Consider the following 14,999-nt stretch of genomic DNA (forward strand, 5'->3'; position numbering starts at 1 on the left):
CCAGAGCTGCACCGTGGGGTGGGGGGAAAGGGAGGGATGAGCCCACAGCCAGCGCATGGCAAGGGGAAGGGGCTTCTCCTCCTGGCACCCACCTCCAGGCATCAAAAGGGCCCCAAAGAGCCCCAAATAAGCAGTTTCCCCAAGAGGGGGTGCAGCGATGGGAAGCAGGGCGACGTGCCCAGTCCACACCAGTTCAACCCAGTGCGCCCCCAGCAAGCAAGGAGCTGTTGCCCGCTCCATCACCTCCAAATCCAGGAGCGTCGAGGTGAGCGGAGCGTGCGAGGACGTGTGGTGCCGGGGGGGCTTGGCAGGGGAGAGCAGCTGCTCGTGCCTGGGGCCACCCATGGGTGCTGATGGGTGCAGGGGGCTGCCTCAGTGCCAAATTTCTCGCTGCCTTCCCCAAATTGCGATTCCATCGCCCAGATTGCAGTTGCGTCCCCAAATTCCAGTTTCCTCTCCCATATCGCAAATGCACCCCTAAAATTCAAGCACGTGCCCCAGGTTGCATCCCTAAATCGCTCCCCCAAGTCACTCTTGTAGCCCCAAACTGCAGCTGCGCCCCCAAAATGCAAGTGCATGCCCCAGGTTGTGGTTGCATTCCCAGGCTGCAATTGCACCCCCGAATTGTGACTGCAACCCTAAATTGCATTTGCATACACCAAGCTGCGATTGCACCCCCAAATTGCAGTTGTACACTCAGATTGCAATTGCACCCCCAAATCGCAATTGCACCCCCGATTTTACAATTTCCTCCAAAACACGATTGCATCCCCAGCTTGCAGTTGTCTTCAAATAAGGATTGCATCCCCCAGATAGGGATTGCACCCCCAGATCGTGGCCGCATCCTGCAGATTGCACCCCCAGATTGTGACTGCATCCTGCAGATCGCAATTTGACCCCCCCCAAAACCGTGACCCAGGCTGCCTCTGAGCCCCGGGGGGGTCTCCTCGTGCCTTCCCCTTGGCTTGCAGGGCCGCCGCGGTGGGGTTTTGCCTCTTGCTATGTGGTCCTGGCGCCTCCGCACCTGGCTGAGCGGCTCCCAGCGGTGTAATTACAGCCTTGGAAGGGGTTCAGAGGAAAGGGCGTGCGAAGGAGGTGATTGCAGAGGCTGCAGGGGCTGAGATAAGAGCGGAAGGAGGAGGGCGTGCACGGTGCTGCCGGGGACACCTCAGAGCATCCACAGGGCCTGGTGGGGAGATGCCAGGAGGGAGAGAGGTGATGGGGGGAAGGACGGGGGGATCCGTGCGCCCTCTCTGCGCGTCGGGAGGTGTGAGGCAGGAACGGCACCGAGCTGGAGCTGCATTGCCCCAAACTGCAGTTGCATTCATCTATATTGCAATTGCACCCCTGAATGAGGAGGGAATATCTTCTCCCACACTGCAATTGCATCTCTTGTATGAGGGAAGACCATTATTCCCCAAACTGCACCTTCATCCCCCCAAACTGCAGCTTCGTCCTCCCAAATTGCTGCAGCTTCATCCCCCAAACTGCAGCTTCATCCCCCAAATTGCAGTTACGTCTCCCACATTTCAGTTGCATCCCCCATACCGGGGAAAAGCATCATCCCCCACATTGCAACTGCGTCCCCCAGGTGAGGGAGGGACATCCCCAAACTTCAATATCTTCCCCCCAAATTGCAATTGCAAATAGATCAGCAAAGTGACACCTGGGTGCCCACTCAGGCATGGGTGCATCTATCTGAATACATTCTTTCCCCTAAAAAACGACCCCAAGACACCCCAGTAAAAACCCCAGCAGCCCTCCAAGCAGTGGCAGCCCTCTTTGGGGTGCCCCAATTGCCCCCCCCGGTCCCGGCAGGCGGCAGCACAGCGATTCCCTGCTTGCGCCCCTCCTGCCTTTGCATAACTCAAGGCTCTTGGCACCGGGCTCTTTAGGAGAAGGATTCTCCGGTCAGCCGCAATAATAAATAGATAAATAAACCCCTGGAAAGTCTCAGGCTAGCCGCTTAAATACATTTTATGGGGTGATTAGAACAAGAGCCGTCCGTTTGAGTGGTTTATTTGTAGCCTCGCTTTGCGCTGGCAGAGGTGTTGGAAGCGTTTCCCGTTCTCGTTAGGGGCTGACTGAGTGTTCAGCAGCAGCGCAGCCTCGGTCTATGAAAAAAAAAATCTGTTGAAAACAGACATTTCCCCCCATAAAAGTTAATTTGATGGTGTAAAAACTGCACTGATCTGCCCCGAGAGAGGCTGGTTTAGGGGGTTGGGATTTAGAAAAAAAAAATCCCCCGAATACACCCAGCTCCCGGAGAGAGCCCCGGCGCGCGGCGGGGATGGCTCCATCACTCCTAAAGCATCCTCGACAAATGGGTCCCCCGCCGGGAGCCGCTCCCCGCGCGCACCCCGAGCGGCTCCCAGCCGCCTGCTCCGCCGGCCCGGCGCCGACGTCATGCCTGCTGCTTCGCTTAATTTGTCCCCGCTGCAGCACTGCTCTCTCTTCCCGTTTGCTAATGAGAGAAACGACTCGCCGGCCTTGTTGGAGCAACCTTGGCCATATTTGCAACTGCAGTTCTGCTCCAGCGTCTTGCCGCAAGTCGGATCGTCCTCGCTTTCCCTTGGTAAACCAGGATATGGGAAGCTTCCAGCTGGGTTATACAGCAACCACCCCATATGGGGGGCTTGTTTTCATCCTCGTCACAGTTTGAGGGGAGGTGACAATTGCCCTTGGATGTCTCCATGTCCCAAGTCCACCGGGAAGACTACAGTCCTTTGCACAGAAGTTCCTTTTTGCTCACTTTGCCCCAAAATCCTTAGGAACTGAGCGCCATGTTTGGGCAGCAGACAGCAGCCTTGGGAGTGGGAACAAGAAGCCAAGCCCCTGAGTGAGGAGCGAGTCCTGTTGGCGTGGCGGGACAGCACCTCACACCATGACTTTGTTGTTGAGTTGGGACCCAACCCACTGGTTGAGCTTGGCCATTACCAACGGCTGAGCTTAGCCATAACCCAACAGTTGACCCTGGCCATAACCCATTGGCTGAGCTTTACTATAACCCAAAGGTTGAGCTTTGCCATAACCCAACGGTTGAGCTTGGCCAAAACCCAATGGCTGAGCTTCGCCGCAACCCAGTGGTTGAGCTTGGCCATAACACAATGGTTGAGCTTCACTGTGGCTCTGCCAACCCCACCTTGGACTCAGCCACCCCGAGGAAACCGTAAGGTTTGGCCACCGTGGAAAACAAACCCACATTTCCCCTTTCCCAAGGACTCTCCAAGTGGATTTTCACCATTTCTCTTACCTAAACCCTGCAGCCAGCCAGGCACCTCCGTGGTTGCATCACACTGAGCCTCCTGCCTCTGTCCATCTCATCCCTTCCCCATCGGGGGCAGCGGGGACCCCATGTCCACCCTGAGCATTTCCCCTGGGCTTGCACCTCATTTCCCACCTGGAGCCCCCAGCCCTGCTCCCGCTGTCCCCTCCACATCCCCCCTGCCCCGACCCCGTTCTCTCTCTGTTTCTTTGGGCTGGAGCAAGCCCAGGCGCTGCCCCCATGCTAACCACAGGCTCCTTCCCAGCTCCACGAAAGAATTACGATACCTTCCTCCCCTGCGTTTCTGTATTTATTCCCACTCTCTGGAAAGACGCAGCAAACTCTGCTTCACCCCGAGCCCTCGCTGGAGTTCAGAGGATGCGAGGACACAGCCTGCCCTCCTCTCCTCCAGCCAAATACCGTCCTCAGGGCTACGGGGGGAGAAGCAACCATAAATTCCCCGTATTTACACAAGGAGACGGAGCGCGGGGCTGGGCGGCGGTAATGCATTTTGCACAGGGTGAGAATATCGCCTTTGTGCTCCCGAGGCTGCCCGGCGCAGGCTGGGCTCCCTCCGGGGCTATCCGTCAGCTCGGGCTTTCTCTCTTTGCCTTATTTATTTGTTTGGCATCTCAAAGGGCGGCTGGCGGGGCTGGGAATTGTCTGGGGCTGCCCGATGCTGGGAAATTTCGGGGTCTGACGATCTTGGGGTGTTTGGGAGGGTTCAGGTTGCATTTGGGTCCTTTTTGCTCCCTGTTCCTATTCCCAAACCTGGGAGTCACAAGAATGCAGAGAAATGGTGAGATTTTTCAATTTCTCCTTGGTGAAATGCTGCCACAAGGAGCAGCCCAGGTGCTTTTTATAGATTTTTTTTTTTTAGACCCATTTTCCCCATCCTCAAAGGTGGCTCTCGGGGTCCCCTCCTATTCCAGCATCACTGCCAGTGTCCCAGCGTCTTCTCATTGTCCACCCTTGTGTGGTGCCCCCGGCCACGCTGTGGCTTTCTGCATGGAAAGGGCCACCAAGCGTGGGGCAACGGCACCAGGGTGCTGGTCCCTCAGGTTAATTAAAGCTAAGGCTAATTAAAGATAGTAATGAGTTTCTACAGATGACTCTATCTTCAGGGCCTCTTAAAAGGAGGAAAAGAGGATCCCCGGGTGCCAAGCTCAGCTCTCCTCATCCATTCATGCAAATCAGGGCAAGGCATTTCATTGCTGCTCATTTTGGGGCTTAACCCAGGCCAGATCTGACCTTAAAAAAATAAAAATAAAAACAAAAAAGAATCTTTGAGATTTCGCTGAAGCCAACATAGCCAAACCACGGTGGGAAGCCCGTTTTCCAAAGGTAATTCCCACCCTGAAATATTTTCCCATGGTGTTTTCCACATCCAGCATCATCCCAGCTGGTGCCATGCCCCGATCCCAAAGGGATTCTGAGCAAAAGGTACCCGCGATGTGGTCACGGGTGGGTGTTTGCACGACAGCATCACGAGGGCCAGACATCGGGTCCCTCCAGGCTCACCCTTTCAGGTGACTTTTGCCCTGGCCAATGGATCTGCCCAGCATCCTGCATACCGGGGGGGCTCTGACCTGGCTGGGGCTGGTTTCTGAACCCTCCCCGCCAGCCCGAGGTAGGAAACCTTAAGGAAACAAACCAAGCATGGTCAGAGCACCGGTGCTGGAGGCAGGCGGCCGTGGATCAGTGTATTTATGGCCGCAGGCAGTCCATTCATCTGCAAAAGCCTTATAAAGAATCCCTAGCAATCACCTACAAGCAGTGCTGCTTGTTAATGGGTATTAGCTGTGACCTCGAGATTTATGTCCCGCTCCCCGCAGGACTGCCGAGCCTCTGCAAAGCAGGGCAGGGACGCACGGGGAGCCGGCGTCGCCGTCCGTCAGTCCGTCAGTCTGGCTGAAAATCACAGCCCGGGGGCAGAGCTGGCAGCGGGGGTCTTCTCTGAGCTGGGGGTCTCCTCTCCTGGGGGCAGGGCACATTGGCACCCCAAGAGCACCAAGAATTTCTCCTGGTTGGTGTGAGTAGGTGATGGAGAGATGGCGAGATGGGGACAGATGAATGGAGAAGTGGCACTTCGCCTTCCTCCGGGAGCAGAGACCTCCAGCAGTTGCACAATCACCCCGATACCCAAAAGCCACCAAGCATGGGGAGCGTGGGGTCCCCCATCCCAAAGCACCCCGCTCCCATCAGTGGCACCGTGGGCACGCAGGGGTCCCCTCCTCCTGATGCACAGGGAGCCCAGCACCCATGGGAGAGCATCCCAAGGGTGCATCCTCTGCATCTTGCTGAGCAAGGCAGAAGGAGGAGAGGATGCTGGCGCCAAGTCCTGCCTCACGGACTTTTGCTTAGGGCCGGAGAATGGAAGCAAATTGCAAAGCAGCAGGAAAAGAAAAAAAAAAATAAACCACCACGGTCTCCTCATCTGTCCGCTCGTGGGAGCAGGCAGACTCCTGTCATATTAATATAAGCCAGCCTGGGAAGAGGAGAGGGAACATCTTTATCTCTTCCATTAGGTGATACCTTGTCCTCTCTCTCTTTTATGGCTCATGACCGCTTTGCTCCCCTCCGCAATTCCCCCTTTGTTCGGCGCTGCCAGCGGGTCCGCGCGCCGCAGCGGCTGCGCGGCAGGAAAAGCCACTGAAGCATCTCGAAATATAATTAGAAATCTAAATATGACACCGCTGTTGCACTCCGAGACCTGGCACCATAAAACACCCGGGCTGTGATTTGTAAAAGCCGCGGCAAGCCGCGCCGTGCCGGCCGGCGCAGGATATACACCCCGCCACCCCGACGGCTGAAGTTCATGATTGCTTAAAGATTACCCGGGAGTTTTCAATTACCTCCTATTAATGTATTTACTCGGCGTATCTTTTATCAAGCTAAACGTTGTTTTATTTTTTGCTCGGAGATGCCTTGACTTTCCTAAATGGCACATATTTCAATATTAAAGCCGCTTACTATCATCGTGGGCGTGAGCGATGCCTGCGAGGCGAGGCGGCTGCGCCCGGCATCTTCCGGCATTTAATTAAGTGGGTGCTCGACTTCGCCCGGAGCCATTCGTTAGGGACGGTCATTGATGAAGCCACTGAGTGAAGGAGGCTCTGGGAAGGGCCTCCAGTGGAGGTGAGGCAGCACAACGGGGTGGGAGGCTCCATCCCCTCCTCATCGTCCCCAGCACGCTGTGAGCAACCACTTTCCCTGCCTCAGTTTCCCCTTCTGAACCACAGCTCAGTCCCTGCCTTGCGTTTCTCCAGAGGTTGCCCCAATTTGGTGCAGTCTGGGATGCAAGCACTGGGTTCTCTCTGCTTTGAGCTGAAATGAGTTGAATTCTACCCAAACAGAGGAGCCTGTCCTGCCGGGGCTAGGTGGTGTCTCTTTGGGGTTTGCAGCGAGGGTGACGGGGGTGGTTTTGGGTTAGGGGAGAAAGTCCTCAGAGGTCTTCTAAGATGCGCTGCCCATCCCAGGGCCCTTTTTCGTCATCCCAGCAGATGGATTTGGTGATTTCACATGAAACCCATGAGTTTCCCATTGCCTCCTCCCTGGGCATCAACCACACCAAGCAGCCACACCCGAGAGCCTTCCCCCACCCACTGGGACCTCGTGTTTTTGTGCTGAAACCCACCAGCTGCACCAGCATCAGCACAAGCTGGGGACCAGCCCAGCCCCAAAATCCCCTCTGGCTCAGAGCAGGGGGTCCGAAGGAAGGATTTTCCATCATCCCCCACCCCTAAGCTTGATGCTGAGTCCCTGCTGGCCGCACAGTCATTTTGGGGCAATTCACTGAAGAAAAGGGGCTGAGGACCACATGTGCCTGGCAGCGATGTGCGGAGCTGCTGAGGAACGAGCTGTTGAAAGCCAAAATGGTTCTGGTGCAGACTCATCCAGAAAGAATCCGAGCAGTGCGAATATCTGGACGGAGCCGGGAGCAGTTTCCATTTCTGGGCCATTTTTCATTGCATTGTGGCGGCGTTTTTGAGCCTTTTATCAAATACAGAGAAGAGGGAACAAGTCTGAGGCAGAACCGAGCAGTTTCACCACCGAGCCGTGGGGAGGAGGTCCTCTGTGCTTGCTTTCCCTTGGCTTCCTTTTTTATTTTTTTTTTTTGCCCATAGGAAACTCTTTTTTTTTTGTGCTTGCTCCGTTTCATTATTTTTTCCTCCTGCGCGGGGCACGGTGCCCCAGCCCTTTCTTGCCAGGCCAAGTCCTGCTGTGCTTCTGCCACACTCTGTTGGCCAAGCCTTCATGGAGGTCTCAACACTGATGCCTCGGTGCTGGTGTAAATCCACACGTGGATGCCTGCAGAGGTGCCCAGCTGCTTGAAGAGCCCGTCAGGATGTAGCCTGGCTGAAGACGTTGCTGTTGCCCAGAAGATCCCAGTGGTGCTTCCATGGGTTTGCCTGAAGCTGATGAGGAGCCCGGTGGTGCACCCTTGGGTGGGTGCAGCTCAGGTGGAAGCGTCCCTAGGAAGGTGCCTGTGTGGGTGGGCCTGCTGGGGACCCATCTGTGCAGGTGCTGGGAGCCCTCTTGCCATGGGACAAGTCCTGCCAAGGGACCCATCCCACCATGGGACCCATCCCACCATGGGACCCATCCCACCATGGGAACCATCCCACCACGCGACTCCCACCCCAACACCCTCCCAAGGGCCAGGTGAGTCCCAGCCCAAAAGCCCTGAGCAATCTCCAGCATCACCCTTCCTTCTCCTTTAGGGAGAAAAAAACACAGATGATTTCATGACCACCAGCACCCCAAAAAAACAAGATAATTACCCACCCCCCCACACACACACAAAGGAGAAGGCAAAAAGATGTTGCTGTTTTTTTTTTTAAATGCCACAAAACTGAATAAGAGACAGATTTCTTTTTCTTTTTTTCTTTTTCTTTTTTTTTCTTTCTTTCCCTCCCCACCAGCTGCTCTCTGGCCCAGCCCCAGCTCAGCCCTGATGCGTGGGATGCAGACTCCCCTAGGCCAGCAGCCAGCCCCAGGCTCTCAATGTTGCTCTGGGCCCTTTCCTCACTTTTTTCTCCTCATTTCCTTCTGTAGGATGCATTCCTACTGGATCTGTTCCTATACAACACATTCCTATAGGATCTATTTCTCTAGGACACAGTGCTACAGCTTCTGTACCTCTAGGATCCATTCCTAAAGAGTCCATCCCTATCGGATTCTTTTCTCTAGGATGCACAGCTACAGGATCTACTTCTGTAGGACCCATTCCTTTAGGATCTATTCCTACGGGATGCATTAACCTAGGATCCATTGCTAGAGATTCTGTACCTCTAAAGCACCCCTTCCAATAGAATCTGTTTCCCTAGGATGCATTCCTATAGGATCTGTTCCTATAGGACACATTCCCATAGGATCCGTTCCCATAGGATCCATGTCAATAGGATCTGTCCCTGTAGGATCCAGGATGCACTTCTCTAGCCCCCATTCCTATGAGATCTTTTCCTATGAGATCTGTTCCTATGGGATCTGTTCCTGTAGGACCTGTTACACTGGGTGCATTCCTTTAGGGTCTGTTCTCCTTTCCCATGCTTGTCTTTGGGGTCTTCCATTCCTGCTGATGGGGCTCAGGCTGAGTTTAGGGAGGTGACACTGACCAGGGACGGGTTTGGGACCAGCAGGAGAGGGCGCAAAGGCAGGATTTCAGCTCACTCTGACCTCTTGCTAAAAAAAGCAAATGCTGTCCCGGGAGCACGGCCAGGCCTGCGAGCAGAGCGCTGCAAAGATCCAGACGTGATTGCTGCCTCTGTTATTATCTTTATTTAAGGGCCGCGGACACCCCGAGGGAATATTTCTGTTCTGGTGCCATAATATTTAAAAAATGCATTGGTGTTTACTGCGCAATCGTGTTGACTCTTCAGCTGGGAGTAGCTTCCACTTCTAAGTGATAACCTTTCTTTTTTATGGCAATAATTATGCTAACGATAACATTATTAAACTGCATGGGAATAACCCCTAAATCAAAGCAGAAAGTTGCCCCTTCAAGAAAATCGCAGTCCATCGGATACTTCTGTCCCCGGGTAAATCGATCAATTGAAGAAGTCGACGTCCCCCCACCCCCGCCAATGACTGCGAATTCGGCGGATATATATTTTTTAAGAAGATTATTTATGGTTTATTTTAGACACCAGATCATTTGGCGCTTGTTTCATCAATTTGTCACTGTTTTTATTGTCACCAATTGCCCATAACTGGAGTGCATTTAAAATGTCATTGATCTTGATATTATGGTGTCATAATATGACAGTAATAGTTGTATCTTGTACAGAAAGCCCACTTCCTAAGATTGATGGCTTTCACCATACCAATTATATTCTGTCCATCTAAGTGATAAAGAGAGCGTTGGAGGCATTCAATAGATAAATTAGATATCTTTTCAATTATTCCCTTTATTTTATAGGGTCACGTGCCTGATTAACAACTTTTTACTTCTGTTATTAGCCAGCGAATTTTCGATGCTCACTCCACGTGTTTTAATTTTGTGGATATAATGAAAGACGTTGAGGGCTTTGTGCCGGGCTTCGTAATTGTCTCCAATCCTTCTTGCTGGTGAGTCTTGCTCTCCCTGGTAGTCCACGAGTGTTTCATTCCTTTTTTTTTCCCCAAGATTCAAAAAAAACCACTTCATTTCTCTGGAATCTGCCCTGAGCTGTGAGCTCAGCTGGGTCTGGATGATGTTTGCCAGCAAAGCTTTGCTCCGTGGTATCTCAGCTGATTGTAGAGAGAGTTTTGGGACGTGGAGTGCCCAGTGCCAGAGCATCCCTGAAGTTGCGTGCTTGGCCCATGGAAGGACGTGGTGGTTTTGGGTGCTCTCTGGTCACTTCTCTCTGTCCACCAGTTTGGGGACTTTGGTGCTGGTCGCTGCTCTCACCAGCCCACCCAGGAGATGCTTCAATGACCGCCTCAAGGACCTGGCTCTGCAGCAGTCACGGGGTGGTAAGATGGCTCTTGGCTGCCTCCAGCTCCCATGGGCACCCGTCCCGGCCCAGACACGGCTCTCTGGTGGACGGAGTCAGGCTCTGGACATGCCGAGCTCTGTCCGTTGACTTTGCAGGGACCCTGAGCACCCACGTAGGTGGGACCTCATCTCCTGGGCGGCCAAAATGATTCCAAGTGATGGCTGGGCTGGTGGCAAAACTCCCGACACTGCCCTGACCACGTTCCTGCTCCCCACTGGGCTGGGACAACAAGGTCCGTGACCTGTAACACATCAGGTCCCCAGAAAGCACTTTTTTTTTTTCCACATTTTTCTTCCTCTGGAGCCAGCCTGGCCCAAGGATGATCTCCTCCAGCTCAGTGCCGCCTGCGTCCCCCCGAAGACGTCAATCCGTGGAGGCGGATGGAAATATTGCGCTGGCGAGGGGGGTCTGCATCTCCCCCCGCCACGCAGTTCCTCATCCTGACCTGCGACACACACAAAGAACAATTCAGGTGGAGTTCCCGTGCGGAGATTTATGGCGTCCGGGGAGGCACATGAGATTTGATACCAAAGCATGAATCAAAGCGGGACAGCCTGGATGTATTTACATTTGTACCGCACACGCATGAATATTGCAAGGAGAATACAAAGTCACCCAGGCGGCGGTTGGCGGAGAATTGCAGCCTGTGGGCTTTGAGGGTTACAGTGGGGGCAGCTCTGTGTCTTTGTGGGTGTGGAAGGAATAAAAAAAGGACAATATTGAGAGTAAAGTTGGTTGTGTTTGTGCTGCAGGGCTTCTCCTGTCCAGGCCAGGGGATATATCTGAGCAGGAAATCTTCAGATTTAATAGTGGCTGTGGATGGAGAAGCCACCCCAAGCCTTGTGTCCTCTCGGGAGCTGGTTGCACACGTTGTCTCTACCTTGATATCCTAAATCCCCACCCGTGCAAAACCCAGTGTCAGGAGCAGGACTCAGCTCTGCTTCAGGCTCTGCAAAACCAAACCCGCTGCCTGGCTTCGCTCCTCACTGCCCAGCTCTTCTCCAAGGGGAGTGCGCTCCTTCTCCACGGTCTGTGCTGAACTAGACACCCCATGGTGGCCTTTGCCACCAGCTTGTCCCCATCTCCACCACCCACAGGGGCTTGGGGAGGAACTGGGGAGCCATGGGTTGGGGGAGTCCAGCTTAAAGAGGGGGCACGGGGGGAGGAAAAGGGTCCAGGGTATGCATTGGGCCACCACAGTACCCGTCCCAGCAAGGGTGCACGGAAGGATGGAGGTTGTGATTTTTGGGCCTGTTCTACCAAGAAATGGCCAATCCCACATGAGAACACCGAACCCACAACCATGACCTAGAATGGAGGTTTTTGTTCTCCATCAGGGCTTTCCAGAAAGGCTCGCCCCACACTTCTGACGAATGAACTTTTAATGGAGAAAAATAGACCGCCCGGTTTTAAGTGAGGCATTCGGGTGAAGCTGATGATTTAAACAACTTTAAGTCCATTAAACAAAAGGGGAACTTGGATCTTACAGTCCTCATTCATTCTGAGAAGCGTCTGGCCTGGGATAAACATGACATTAAGTAGCCATCTGAGCATTGCTAAAACATACATATGCCTTTGTAATAAAATGTTTTTAAGATATAATAATGGTTACCTTGAGAGTGGTTCATGCTAGAACCATTTAAAATCCCTCTGCTGAAATACTTCAAGAGGTGCCCATCGACTAATGGAAACCAGACATTTAGGAGATATGAAGATATTGGCAATATTTGGGCCTTTTTTTTTTTTTTTGAGGAGATGGGGGTACAGGGAGCAGTGCCAGCCCCCAGATTTTTCGCTCCTTTGGTCCCAGTGGATGGAGCTGAAAGCCTAGTGTGTCCAGCGAGGGCCTTGTATCTCCATCACTGACAAGCAAAAAGAGAGGTGTTAGCCCAGCGGGCACCGTGTTTCCATCAGACACACCTGAAGGCAGTCCATCAGAGTCTCAGGAGATGCTAAAGTAGCTCTTAGGATAATTATAAAATGTTCAAAATTCCTCCTTTGTTCATTATTTTGGGGCTTCCTAACAAGTTACCAGGAGCCTTGTGACGAAGGCACCAGGTCCTGCCTGGATGAAAGACAGGAACCCCAATTTTGCCCAAGGAGATAAACTTTCTCCTCCTCTCATCTGTAGCAAACTGAGCAATAAACCCCCAAAATCAAGGAAATTCAGCTCAGGAATTTAAAGAAAAGCTTATGATTTTAATGCCCAGGCTTAATGAAGCACGGAAACATTTGCCTGACTTTAAGCATGTGTTTAGCACCCTGCAGGAGCCTGGAGTTGCAGGAACACCGGTTTTCCTCCCCAGTTTGTCCACTGGAGGAGCAGAGCAGGGAGGCGGTGAGCCAAGGGTCCAGCAAAGAGCTCAGCAAGATTTATGGGAGGGGAAGGGACCCGCTTTCTTTTCTGTGATTAATAAGGAGAAGACAAGAAACCTCCTCGAAGCCCCGGTGGAGGCATTTCCCCTCTCAGTGTCCAGTTTGATGGGGTCATTTTGAGCCAAATTCCAGCACGATTGCTGCTGTAGATACCATTTCCTCGGAGGGTCCGATACTGCTCGGGGCCCCCTGTGGTTCCCATCTCCTCCCATGTATCGGGGGCAGCAGAGACACGTGGGCTGGAAGATCTTCTCTCTCCATCCTGCTCCAGGACGCGGTGACCCTGCTGAGATGTTTGGGGGTCACGCTGTAGATGGCAGTGGTGCAGTGACATTGCCTGGGAGGAAGCCGGGTGAAATCGGGGTCTGCCGAGGCAGGTCCCAAATGGGAACGGCCAGGAGGGGAGGAATTCTGTGCTGGAGCCCGTGCTTTGAGCGTTACGCCATCGTCTGCAGAGGGGGAGACCGAATTGGGGTCAGATTCCCAGCTCGGGTGGGGAAACGCCTGGCTGGTTCCCAGGGTCTTGTCCTGGATGAGAACAAGGAGGCGAAAGGGGCTGGAATCAGGGCTGGAAAAAAAGATTAAAAGGTTCAAAATCCCTCAGGAAATCGCATTTACCATCACTGGGACCTTCTCCCCCAGGACAGGAGGTGTGCTGACGGTCTCAGGTGCCAGCAGAGCCCCGTGGATGCTTCAAGAGTGATTTTCCCGGTTGCTCCTCCTGCAGCGTAGCTGCCTCACTCGCAGCCCTGCCCTTGCACATTGCTCGGTCTTGCGTTTCACCATGCGATGTGTCACAAAAAACCCTCTCAGGGCGGCCACAACTCACACGGGTGGCAGGCTGGCAGCCCAGCATACGGCTCCGACATGGAGCGGGTGATTCGCCGGCTGTGAGCAGAGCGGAGCCCGAACGGGGACACTGGGCTGTAATTCTTACCTTGGGGTCACCTGCCAGCCTGCCTCCCCGGTGGCATATAGATCAGCTGGAGGCGTGAATTTAAAGCGGGCGAGATAAATTACATTAAACCCGCGCATGGAGCTGCTCGTTCAAAAGGCAGCCAGCCTTAATTCGGTTTAGCTTTGCGAATTAAGCTAAAGTGAATTAAACCAACTCTAATTCTGAATAAGTGTCCAGAAAGGGGCTTTATGTGTTCTAGCTAATCCACTTTCAAAGTTGATTTGGATTAATGCTGATGAATGTCCCCTTATAGATATGTCTCAGTGCTGCCGGGCTTGCCCAGCTGCCAACGTGCCTCGCAGCGAGGATTTACAGCACTCTGGCTCCCGAACCCGCCTCCCTTGTGTCCTGATCCAGCATCACGAGCTCGCTTGTCCTTCCAGGGGATGCTGAGGCTGAGATTCAGCTGCTTTCTTAAAGGACAGGATCCATCTGGCTTCACCACCCAACCAGCGTTGGGTTTAGCCAAATGTTCCATTCCTGTGGTGTTGATGGAAGGAGACAAGATGGATTTGGGGCACTGATTTGGAGGTTTCCCTTTCCTGGTGCAGGATTCCTGGTGGATTTGCAATGAGCACCTCAATTAAATCCTGAAGGTGCTTGTCTCTCTCCATTGGCCGTAGAGAGGATTTGGGGCATGAAGTTCCTCATTTAGGCACATCTATTAAATGACTAATGTTACGCAGATGAAAAGTGCCCACCCAACTGATGAATATTATTTATTATGAATATTATGAAATATCATAATATGAAATTATCATAATATGAAATGATCAAATATTATGAAGGCAGGCATTACAAGGACCATGGCTGCCTCCCAGTCTTTGCAATACCACGGCTGCTTGTGCAAGCTGGGAGTGATTGGAAAGGCCAATGAATCACAGACCAAGAGGCTTGTCCACACTTCTGACAGCCCACCCTAGACCATAGAGCAACTAAACACCAAACATCCTCACCTCCTGCCAAAAACAGCCTGGCAAACTTTCTCAAGAGTGCATCCCCTTGACTTTGTCCTTTCAGAGTCCGCTGACGCATTAACAGCTAATCCCGTGGCTGCCGGCTTCATTTCTCTTGCAGAACAGCCAATTGGCAATGGATCAATACAGGAGAATGTTAGCAGGATGGTAGCTAAGAAAATTATTTCCCTTCGGGAGGCAACGTGAAGATGGCTGAGAGCAGAGCACCTCACAGTCCCACAGCCTGCAGATGGGGCTGGTGTAGAGCAAGCTTTGGGATGGTGGAGCCTGGTAGGCTTGCTGTCTCCCTACCGTGACCTTGCACGTGGCTAAAGAATGAGCAGATTGGGTGAAAAAGGTGAAAATTAGCTCAGCAAATCCCCATCCCACCAGAGGACTGTTGGAGTCTGCCTGGCACCACGTCCTTGTCTTTTGCACAGCCCCATGCGGGTCGGGCATAGCTC

Source organism: Anser cygnoides, chromosome 32, assembly GCF_040182565.1.
Source record: "Anser cygnoides isolate HZ-2024a breed goose chromosome 32, Taihu_goose_T2T_genome, whole genome shotgun sequence".
NCBI classification, from domain to species: Eukaryota; Metazoa; Chordata; class Aves; order Anseriformes; family Anatidae; genus Anser; species Anser cygnoides.